The sequence below is a fragment of the Aythya fuligula genome, chromosome 4 (assembly GCF_009819795.1).
Source record: "Aythya fuligula isolate bAytFul2 chromosome 4, bAytFul2.pri, whole genome shotgun sequence".
NCBI lineage: Eukaryota > Metazoa > Chordata > Aves > Anseriformes > Anatidae > Aythya > Aythya fuligula.
In genome coordinates this window covers 70,547,812-70,559,643 of record NC_045562.1, presented here as the reverse complement: position 1 = coordinate 70,559,643, position 11,832 = coordinate 70,547,812, and the positions used below count along the sequence as shown (strand labels likewise).

At 43.1% G+C, this 11,832-nt stretch overlaps 1 long non-coding RNA gene across 1 annotated transcript; it reads left to right on the top strand.

Annotated features, from left to right (window-relative positions):
* Positions 1–1,266: 1,266 nt before the first annotated feature.
* Positions 1,267–9,946, top strand: LOC116489031. The gene is made up of 4 exons (XR_004253238.1): positions 1,267–1,492; positions 2,696–2,700; positions 3,001–3,007; positions 9,937–9,946. It is a non-coding gene; the product is annotated as an uncharacterized LOC116489031 (long non-coding RNA).
* The last annotated feature ends 1,886 nt before the right edge of the window (positions 9,947–11,832 follow it).

Here is an 11,832-nt window from a genome sequence, read left to right as displayed (position 1 = left end):
CCTGCAAAACACTAGAAATAGAAATAAAACACGAAGGAGCGGTTTCAAATCCCACAAACATCTTGTGGGTTTGGGTGCAACTTAGCATCAGCAATCCTTAGCAAAACATTTTGTCCTTATGCAAGAGCAGGGCCCTCATTATCACACCCATTAAGATGGTGTTCTGGGAAAAGCACTGCTATTGCAGTCCGAGTGGGGAACTTGTGCAATGGACTGATTAAGGAAAATGCAGATGCAGGAAGAAGAGACTCTGCTTCAACTTTTTGGAGCCTTGGGAGGACATTTTCAGGTTGAATTCAGCTACGGGACTATTCCTGCTGTTTTTATCACTTCTTTATTTTTTTGTGTGTGTGTGTTGGCTTGTCCAAGTGTGTCCTGTTACCTCACGGCAAACAGCAGGTTCACTCCATGGCATTCCAGGGACGCTCTGTTTTGCATGAAATGATCACCTTTTGCAAAGAGCAAACATTCGGCCGTTAGGCCGAGTCAGCAGGGCTGCCGAGGCAATTTATCAAAATATCCTCATTTGGACTATAAGCAATGCTAGCAGCTATGCTGTGCCCTTCGGTGAAGCGTTACCCAATGAACACTTTATGTCCGACAACTGCAGGCTTATGGGTCTCAGATAGAGCCCATCTGGTGACTATTAAAGGGAGTTACTGTACATACTACATGAAAGGATTATAACTTTTTCTTTTTTTTTTTTGAGGGGGGGAGGCAGTGTTTTGTTTTAAGTACCTGCACTGTTACAACTGTTATCCTTTAGGATCGGTGTTAAGTTTAAAATCACTCCAGTTGTTTTACCCAATACAGTTTGTGTACAGGATTCCTTCTTACTGTAGGAAAACGTGGGTGTTTTGGGAAAGGAAAGGAGGATCAGAACCAGGCTGGTGGGTGAGAGCTGTGGATTAGCGTGAGCTGCTGCCGCTGGGAAAGCTGTAGCCCCAGGTCTCACACAAACCAGTATCTCTGTTGATGTATCCCTCTGTAATCACCTGCATTTTTGGCTTTGTAAGAGATTTTTGGGAAGCACCAAAAATCTCCTACAACCTGTGTCCCTGTTTCTACAACCTGCAACAGTCCCTGCCACCTGTTACCCCTGTATCTCTGTGCAGCAGCCAATGTGCAGTGGCTTGACTGATGATTGGTCTTTAAATCAATGCCATATCATTAGCAAAAATGCTAACGACTCTTCCTCTCTCTGTTCTTTCTTAGGCCCCCCAAGGATTGCCGATAAAGTGATCCACCGCCAGTCCGTGAGGCTAGGGAGGACCATCAAGCTCCTGTGCCCGGTGGAGGGCGACCCTCCGCCTCTCACCATGTGGATGAAGGACGGGCGCACGATCCACAGCGGCTGGACGAGGTTCCGAATCCTTCAGCAGGGGCTGAAAATCAAGGAGGTGGAGAGCGAGGACGCGGGAACCTACATTTGCAAAGCCACAAATGGCTTCGGCAGCACCAATGTGAACTACACCCTCATCGTGATCGGTGAGTAGGGTTGGAGGAATGCCCAGCCTCACCTGCTCCGGAGGGAGGAGAGGGCTAGCTGATTTCTGCGTAGCTCTCAGTGACTGCAGGTTTGCTCTGCTAATTATTTACTGACCTCCGCTCTTAGCTGGCCCTTTCTAGTATTTGAGGACTGCCAGAGCTGGTGGTGGTGCTGCACATCTTCGGCTGCAGCCGGCTGCAGGCAGATAAGATTGCGCGGTGCCAAAGGTTACAAATAAACAGAAATGATGCAATAGCCACTGGGGTCCAGATCACAGTGAATTCCACACAGGAAAGGCTGTGTGATAAGGAGAGGTCACGCTGATCTTTATGTTTGCCGTTGGAACAGGATAGTTCTCAAAACAAATGTTAAGGTACCCATAAAAAAAAGGTACAGCTGGTACAGCTCAGCATGTACTGAGCTTTTGCAAAACATGGTATCTTCAGGAACAGTAATATTTAGGTTGAAGCAAGGTTCAGAGCCGGTAGGTTACTCGGGGATGCTCAGCTGCTGAGAAAAGCACTTGATGGAGACAAGATTAAAAGTTTTGGATGCCAACTTGGTGATTGCGTTCTCCAGTTGTGCTTTTGACTGGCCTCCAAGGACTTCCTTTGCCTGGTGATGAGATTATGGGGTGAACTGCATAGCTAAGTGTTCCTAAAGTCCCCCAAAGAAAATTCTCTGGATAATCGGAGATTCCTCTGCTGTGGCTGCCACAGAAATGTGTTTGTTGCTCTTTGTCTGTGTGAGGGGAAAGACTTGGGAATGGGCAGGATGAAATTTGACATGCTGGAGGATGCTGGAGCAAAGGGAAAGGGTACAAAGAGGGGGGAAGTCAGGTATATTGCTCATGCTATTGTCCAGTCAGCACCCCAGGATCTGACCAACAAAGTCCCATTTCTGCTCACAGAGTAAAAGTGAGGACGCAGTTTAGGGCTGCATCCAGCTGCCTGCTGGTTGGCACTTGGCCTGTTTTTTTTTTTTCTACTTCTTCTTCCCCTTCACAGTAGGAGGGCTGCTGTGGACTCAGAGCATGTAGCAAACACTTGGCACTGCTTGATGGAGGATTATCACCCGATAACAGGGTGATTCTTGGAGAATGCACTTTGCTGCAGAGCCAGTATGAGAGAGAGACCAGAACGTAAATGTCTTATCAGGAAAGAGATGCCTAGGTGAGGGAACCCTCTTGCTTTACAGCTCCTGGAGCATCAGTGATATAAAGCTGCCAAAGCCAGCTTGTAGCTTACATGCCATTTGTGGTGTGGTTTTCCTCATACACTTCCTTCCTTCCCGTGTTCATTCTTCCTTCTTTGCTCCGCTGTGCAGAAATGGTGAAGTGGAAATAGTCTATGAAAACTGATGTCTGTGCAGACTCCCTTTGGGCATGGCTTCTAGACTGTTTGGTGTGGAGAAGGGAATGCTACAGGAGCTGTTTCAGCCATGCTTAAGATTTTGCTGTACACAGAGGTAGCCAGAGTCCTTAATCCATGTCATCCTGTGTCTTCTGTTAGGCTCAGGGTCCAAACTAGCTGTTGTTACTCCAAGGCAAAGTGGCATCACAGCAATTGTGAGTCAAAAAAGGCCCTGACTGTTCTTGGGAGCACGACAGAAACAAATGAGAGAGCAAAGCAGGGAGGCGCAGGGTAAAAGCTGACTAGCATTCAGGAAAGACTGAGGCAAAAACTGCAGTTCAGTTGCTCAGGGAAATTGGATTATCAAATTAAATTGTGTCAAGAACAATAGCGTTCATTATATTTGGCACTGAAAAGCCCTGAGCACAAACACTGGTTATTTGGAGCCTCATCAGGAAGCTATGGAAGGAAATGGTAAGCTCCCACCAGCCTCTGTGGGTGTGAGATTGAGCCCTATGCAAATAAATATCGATCACCAACTGCCAAGAAAAGGCTAACTTTAAACTAAATGTGTGGCAGACGTATGGGCTGAGTTATCGTTCGTCTCCACGCGTCCTTATTGTAATGCTGGCTAAAGACATTATTTCTTACCCTTTTTGCACCTCGCTGCCTTGTCTCGCAGTGTGGTTCTTGTTGCTTGGAGCATTTTTGATGGATTACTTCTGTCCCTTGTCTTCACTGGTACAGATGTGTTCGCGTAATTTTTCAAAAAGATTTCTTTTCATTAGAAGTATTTCCCCTGAAAACAAATGTTCCCCTAGTGTCTTTCTTTCCAAGGTCTGCAAGTAAACACAAGGTATGGACGACTTTATTCTTTCAAAGAGTCCAAGCATTTAATGCATTGACCAGATGCTCGCGTTCGTCTTGGTGAAAATGCTTTCGGTCAAGAAAGGTCCTTTGTTGGTTTTTGAGAAGGAGGCAGTGTTTTAAAACCAACCGCATGTCGGTTTTGAGGATGAAGATCAAATTGATGGAACTGTTTTTTTTGTGCTCCGGAAAGCACAAACTTCATTAGGCACAGTAGCCTTTTGAACCATATGGCCTCTCATTCTCCCACTCCTTCAAAGGAGAAAAAGCCCTCTTATTCTGCTTTACTGCCGACACCTAACAAGTATAAACCACGCAGGTGTCAGACTCCGGCAAGGTGGTTAAGATATTAAATCCAGAGTAGAATCAGATGATTCATTAAACACTGGGACTTGAAAAAATAAAATCTAGTTTGGCATGAGAACATTCTGGGAGTTTAAGCAGTAATATCTGTTATCCATACAGTAGCTTATTGAAAGGTTTTGTTGTTAGGCTACATGCTGTGAACTGAGCTCTGCCACACCACTGGCAAATGAGGAACTATCACCCTTAAATTATATGTAAACTGTAGCAGGATATGGTGAAGGTTTAACCAAGGCTCTACAGAGAGCAGAGATTAAAATTCAGCAGCATTAAACCTCTCTGCCTGCATTCAGTGCAGTATAACTCCTATTAATCTAAACTCATATTAGTCTTTATATTCTATTAAAGTACTACAGAGAGACAACAAAAATCTGAGACATAAAAAAACCAACATATATAGGTCAGTGGATCCACCAATATCAATGGGTGCCAGCAGATGTGGCAGAGGGGAGCTCCTCTGTCTATGTCTGGTCTCTGTGAGATGTAATAATTTGTGTTTAAGCCTCTGCTAATGCCTCTTTGTGGCTTCCGTGCCAAATCTTGCTTGCAACCAGCCAGCTCAGCGCATGAGCAGAGCAAACTTGGGTCGGCCTTTACCCATCTGGTAGACATACCTACATGATGTTTGGCTGGAAGACGTTCAGTCTGCAAGTGTGGATGAGACGGATTACGGGGATTTTACAGATGGTAACTAAGGCAAAGAGAGATCGAGTGATTAATCCAAGACCACAGAAAATATGAGCTGTGGCTCAGAGTTGAGACTAAGCTTCTTAAGTCTCACCCTATTCCTCCTCCACAACTCTTCGTAAAGTCTTTTCTTCCTAATTTATCATCTTCCTGCTGCTCTGTTGGAAGGGAGTCCTCTCTTATTTTGGGGTTTTTATCTTCCTTCTCAGACAAAGGTTTTGCCAACCCAGATGGTACCAATTGATTTCTGCACTGCTTTTTTCTCCATCCTCTCAGACAGCAGGACCCAGATCCCAAAGATCCAAGGAATCCTGCTCTAATGCACCCCTGCGTGAAATGTAAGCCAGTAAAAGCAGATAACCAATATAAGTCAAAACTACAATTTCCTCTCCTAGCCAGCCTTAATAGTTTTTGTGGCTTACCACAAAATTTGGGATGCCAATTAAACTGCAGACAGATTTACAGATGCTGGAAAAGGAACTCCTCTTTAATCAGTATTAAATCTGCATTACAGTTATTAAGTACAATAGTTCCTTATTGCAGAGAATTATCTGCAGGCTCATCAAAAGAAATGTGTTGTACGTCCCCCAAAAAGTTGCTTGTACAATGATGCCCATGAAATCTTACCTTTGATTGTCCACTGAAGGGTGGTTGTTTCGTTGTTTTTTTTCTTCCAGCTGAATCAATTCAGAAGAGCTGGTTTGTAATCTCCAGGTGTGAAAAGTAGCTTTATTTTGTTTTTAGATGCTTGGTTGAAACATGCAGTTTCTTTACTGCACAATACAAGTTCCTTGGCAATATGCTATAAAGGGAAGCCTAAGGAAGAAGCAGAGTGTTGAATGTCTCCTCGTTATTTGAAAACTGTCCACCTTGTACACTGAATGGGGCATGTTTTGTCCCAATGCCATGTGTGTGTCATCTGCTGGGTCCCATGCTTTGCCAGCCAACTCAGGTGGCTTTCCCCCCATCAGTGCCCAGACATGTGGGTGCTGGAGGCAGATGGAGACATTGAATGCTGCAACCACCAGGACCTCCCTGGGGAGTCTTAACCCAAGTAGGTGAAACTTATAAATAACCCAAACCAAGGAAGTGCTGGACAACCTCCACCACCATCCCTTTCTGCAATAACAGTATCACTTGTTCCAGAAGTCTGGCCATTTTCTGAAGGGAAATTCGTCGATGAACAGCTGTAGGAAGGACTATTAGCAAGGAAGGACTATTTATGCTGTGGCATAATAACCTCTTTCACTAATACACAACACAGAAGGTTTTTCACTTGCAGAAATGTTCTGGGTGAAATCGTGCGAGGTGTGCCAGCGTTGCAACACACAGGGCTATTGCTACAGGTGCTACCAGTAAATACTTCATCTTGCATCAACTGCTAAACCAAGTGATGAAAGATCAGACTTTATTTATTTTTGCATCTGCATGCATGTTTCTTATTACCTTCTGTAGCAAAGGAAATAGGAAGCAGTAGCAAGAGCAGAGTTGGGATTGTCTCTGCTCTGTAGGTTTCTTGCTTCACTTGATGTTTGTAGACTGCTTGAGATCATCTCAGCACACCATCCCAGAAGATCAACACTTAAGTTCAAGGAACAGCTGCTCCAGTGTTTTTCTTTCTGTCCTGTATCTCTGACTGTCACATTTGCTTTTTCTCTTTTCTGGGTTTATTTGGAGGAAGATTTGGGGGAAAAATCCATCACCATTCAGTTCATACCTCTTTTTCTGCTGCCTGGCCCTCTGAGTGGCCAAGCCATCAGTAAAATCCTGATGCATAGAGCAGGAGGCAGAGCAGCTTGTCCTGAACCACACTCACATGGGTTGTTCAGAAATTGAACTACATCTTGTTTTCAAACAAATCAAATTTATTCTTAAATGTCTGCTGTCTGTCTGCTGCAGTTGATTGCCGTGAGAATCTTCCCTGACATCAGAAGATTTATCTTTAAAGTAGCTTTTTCCTGCTGAGCCAGCTGCTATTTTATGCTTTTTACAACTTGTCCAGAGACAGCTCTCTTGGATAACAGGCATGTGTGAAAAATTTGCATTAAAATAACCTTTTTCTTAACAGTCAGCGTAAGTATCCTGAAAAAACTCATGGCAATGTCTGAAGGAATATTTATTCTAATGTGCTTTTTTTTCCTGCTCATAGTAGTAGAAAATACTGAGTGAAAAAAAAGTCAAGTACAGTAAAATATGGTTTGCATTACAGCTCTCCAATGAAGTCATCAATCCGTGTCTCAGAACTCATTTATACTGCAAAAGCTGAGAAAACATTTGTAGCCTAGAGTCAGGTGCCACCAGCCATCTTGGAAAAGCATGACAAATTCATTTATGTTTGGATTTTGGCGTCTTAATAAACTCCAGGGACCAGAGAGAAATGTGCTCAGCAAGAAGATGTGAATCAACATTGAGTCAGCAATGTGTGCACTGAGGGACTGCTAATGCTAAGCAAAAACTGAAATGAGTCAACACTTAAAAAAAAAAAAAAAAAAGTGCAGTATTTGCATTTGAGAACAAGGTGGTTTGAGCTAGGCATGGTATGGAGCGAGCAATCCTGCTTTAGCACATTTACCTTAGCACCAAGTGTGAAAGGCAGCCCATCCAGCGTGGGACCGTTAACACAATCACAGGGCATATAATCATGACTAATGATGATTAGTCAGTTGTTATATGGAAATGAAGAATTCCTTGTGACAATAAACAGTAACAAAGTTCTCATGTTTAATTTGTTAAGGCCCCAATCCGGCAGCTGGATCTACGTTGGTGGCCTCCTGTGCATACGCAGCCTGATTAACACCAGATGAGGATCTGGCCATAGTCGCTGATGCTTAGTAATGGTTATGTTGCTAATTAAAGCTCAGATTGTTTTTGGCCTTTGGGAGCCGAGGAGAAAAGGGGAGCCTTAATTTACTACTTGAGGCCTACCAGTCGCAGTGACTGCACGAGGCCTTCTGGCCAGCGCGCGGTGCGGGGGCACGGCAGGCCCGCAGTGCAGATGCAGGTTGTGGTGCTGGGTGACCCATTGACTAGAGGAGTATGAAATGTTCGGCACGTAAAACATGAGTATTTTCATGTTTCGGTGCAAATTCGTAGCTAAAAAGTTTTCGGTTGGAAGTGAAGCTCCTTTTCCAGTGGAAGTGACTCATGGTTGACTAATGGTTGTCTCACCCAAGCGAGGGCTCTTCCTTCCGAGTGTTTATTAGCTGAGGCGTGAAGACACACACCCTGACCAAGCCTGGTGTTGTGCGGGGACAGCACAAGCACACAGCTCTGGATGTTAAAAGTCATCTAAAAGCACTTAGGTGTTCCCATCCCCTGAATTTCAGTGGTGCTTCATTTCCTCCTCGTTTGAGGAATCCCACTTAGAGTTTAACAAGCTCCCTGTCCCAATGTGCAGCACGTTTAGTCCTGGAAAGTGTCCACTGTCCTGGGAGAGGAAAGGAGGAGAGAGAAAAACTCTAAAATTAAAGGATGACTATTTCTGGATGGCTGGAAAAATAAACATTTTCATTAATTTTAGTCATTTTGATGAGTTCTACACTTAGATTGAGGTCACTGCAGCCCGTAATAACTTGTTCTTGAAAAATCTTTCTCCAGAAAGAGGTGATGATGTGAATGCCAGTGTTAGCTGTTATCATCCTGGAAATGACTGATCAAAAACGTATCATCAAGAGTTTTAACCAATGGCTCTCAGTGAACGGGTGTGAAAGGCTGAAAAACATCAGAACCGGGCAGCTGTCTTGTTTCTTCCATGTCCAGATCTATAACGTAACTCAGCGCTAATGCAGTATAATGTCCACAGATTTTACAAGATCTTTGTTGGGTTTTATTAGTTTCATTTGATTTTATAACAAACTTTACAGTATGCTTATCAATACATCATGTTCTGGCTAACAAAAGCCTCACTGTTTCGGGTAGATTTCTTTTTCCCTTTGTGAAGCTGTAACATAGAAGTCAAGTTAAGAAGGTGACAACACCTGTTCACAATTTAAAGGAAATGAAAAGATTTTTTTCCACGAATGTAAGCATGAAATTCATACATATATGTATGTATATATAATTTCCCCCCATACTCCATCCTGTGGTAGACTGTGGCAGACCAGAGCTGCAGGCAGTGTAAATCTGAGGCGTGCAGGACATATGGATGCAGTTAGCCCACAGTCCTTTGCAGATGCTTTGGAGTGTGTAGCTGCTGCTACACCCGTGCAAGTATCAAGCTGCAGCTCTGCTTGCCACACAAATATTGTTTGGGAACGAAAGCAATACACAATGGCAGGCGGGCTGACATAAAAAAGTATGTTTGATGTGAGCAGTTTATGGCTTCCTTCTGTTAAATGATATTAATAGAATCCGCCTCTGATCCCAACGAGGTTGTGGCATATGTGTTGGATTTTTTTGGTCAGTAAGTCTGAGGCTGAAAACAGCTTTTGCCTCTGATTTTATTAATCAGAACTGTCTTTGTTATAATTTTCCATAGAGCTAATGGGCAGAATTTCAGCCCGTGTTGCCAGAGCAATGGTGATGTGCACAGCTGCTGATCTGTCCACATCTGCTGGTCCAAAAGCCACAGCAGTCTCAGGTCCGAGGAGGTGATGTGAATGTGTGTAGAGAGCAGGCCTGCAAAAGGTGGTCTAAATTACCAGCCAAAGTCTGCTGTGACTGCAGATCTTTAGTTGAGGGTCTTTTAATTAATTAGGGGTGCCCCAAGAAATGAGAGGCAATCAGGCTAAATACAGGCTTGACAGACAGAGTGGTCATCAACAGTTCTGAGATACCTGCCATCTCACCTACCATCCCACATGACCATCAAACCCCAGCAGCAGGATCTTTCTGTTAAATTTTCTATAACTCTCCTTCCATTTTCTTGCCAGTGTTTCCTTGGCACCTGTTTTCCTTCTTCTTGCCCCAGGCTGGATTTCACATGGCCACACTGAGCACAGTGGACCACTGAAGCTGGTCGAGCTTTTTGGGCACAGTGTCTCCAGGAGGTCCCTGCCAAAGAGCGCTGTGCCCCATTTGCTCGCGGGGTGTCATACAGCTCTGCTGTCCTCAGTTTGCCCAGTAAATACCACAGATAATGGTTTATAGCCAAATTTCAGTCCTTTAATATCAGTTAACAGAGAAATGTACCAAAAGCACACTTGTAAATTAAGGCACAGTGCGTAATATTTATTATAGAAGGAACAGCAGAAATTGGGCAAGTTTATAAGGTGTGACTTGACTGTTGATTTTGGAGACTCCCTCTTTATGTGTAAATGCATGCACACACACACCATTGATTGCTCACATGCTGCTTCTTGATCTATACATGTAGATACTTTGCCTGTTAAAATGTATGCCTGTAGAGGAGGTGTATTTTTACATTCCTGTAGGATCTGGTTCTCTACCTTTCCTGTGCTGTCTTTGGCATCTACATGAAGAAAAAGATGAAGAAAAAGAAAAGAAAACCTTCTGGCAGTTTGTGTATAAACCTATTTTTAAATCTTTTTTTTTTTTTTTTTTTTGGTGAGAGAACATATTCTATGTTGTGCTTGATGAATAATATCATTGTGCTAGAATGCTTTAATTCTTCGTACTTTATAATAACGTGGGTTTCACAGTTAGAAGACCCACGTGTTTACATTATACACTTCTGGCAATAAATTTGGAAAAGAAGAGAAAAAAAAAACACTAATCCCAGGAGTTCTGAAACCTACACTCCTTCTTGAATGTACCCTGTTAAAGACATTAAGTCCCTTGCAAACATCCATCTATCAGCAGTTGAGAGTTTGTAAAAGGCGTACTTTGTTCTGAACTCCCTGCCCTACTGATTATGCACAGTTCTTTTATTTTGTGAATAGGATGACGACCCCTTAGCCTGGTAATGATGACAGATTTATGTATTTTAACACCCAGACGCCGCTTTATTTGTTAAGGGCTGCCAGACTCCAGCAGTGCAGCAACCGTAGTTTATTTTCATTGTCAGTTTGTGCTGCTTTTTAAGGTGTTCTGCAGCCACTGGAAGCAGCGCCGCTGCTGCTCTCGGAGGTTGAGATGTCAGGATGTTAAGAGCATAAGCCACCAGTCTTGGACTGGTTCCACTCATAAAATGTCAGTTTTACTCTGGTCTCGCTGACGAGGTGGAACCTGCTGCTCTCACTGAAGCCAAGGAAAAGAGGGGAGAAGTAAAGCCCCTCCAAGCAGTGAAAGAAATCAGATACCAGAGAATTTATCCCTTCACTTTCTACTCTCATAATGTATTTTGCAGCTCTCAAATTAGTGTTGTAAAGAGAACTTTCTTTTCAAGTTCAGAAAAAGCGAAGAACATGAACATTGTTCTTACAAGCTTAGCTGTTAAAGCACCCTGTGGGTCAACACATCTGTCCTCTGCACAATGCATCTGTCTGTGATTTCTCTTGCGTTGCTTTAAATTACGGCAAGTGGCAGAACAATAGGGAGACAAGCAGTAAGAACAATGCTCTTGTTTAATCACGAGCTAAATTATAAACAGCCCTGTACAGAAAATGTTTTATGTAAATTAAAAGGAACCAAATAGCTTTATTTTCCATTGCAATGATCCAGTGCGACAAAGGCAGTTGATGTCTTTCTTTTTTTCTTCTTTCCATTCATGTTGATACACATACACGTGTTCCTGCTTATGTATACAGTTTTCTTACAGACACACTACAAAGCTTATAGGGCAAGAAATGCAGAATTTGAATGGTCTTCTGATCTCTTTATGCCAACCAACTCATTAAATCTGAGTTCATCACACAATCCAAATGACTTTGGGATTCCAAAATAGGAGTCCAAATAGGACTTTTATTACCATTTTTGTTTTACTTCCAGTTCATTGTTTCCCTGAAAAATGTTGTCAAGTCACTACAGCTGTTGAGTTGATTTAGTTTTCTGCTTGACTGGCAACACAGGCCTTTGAAACATTTGGGATTGAATCCTCCATCACAAAATCATTTTGATTTGGAAAAAAACACCACCACCAGATTCTCAGTTGAGTTTTCGTAAGTCCCGTATTAGGTGTTTCGCCTCTTAAAGAGAAGCCATATGGGTTGGCATATTGATTTTTTTTTTCAGCTA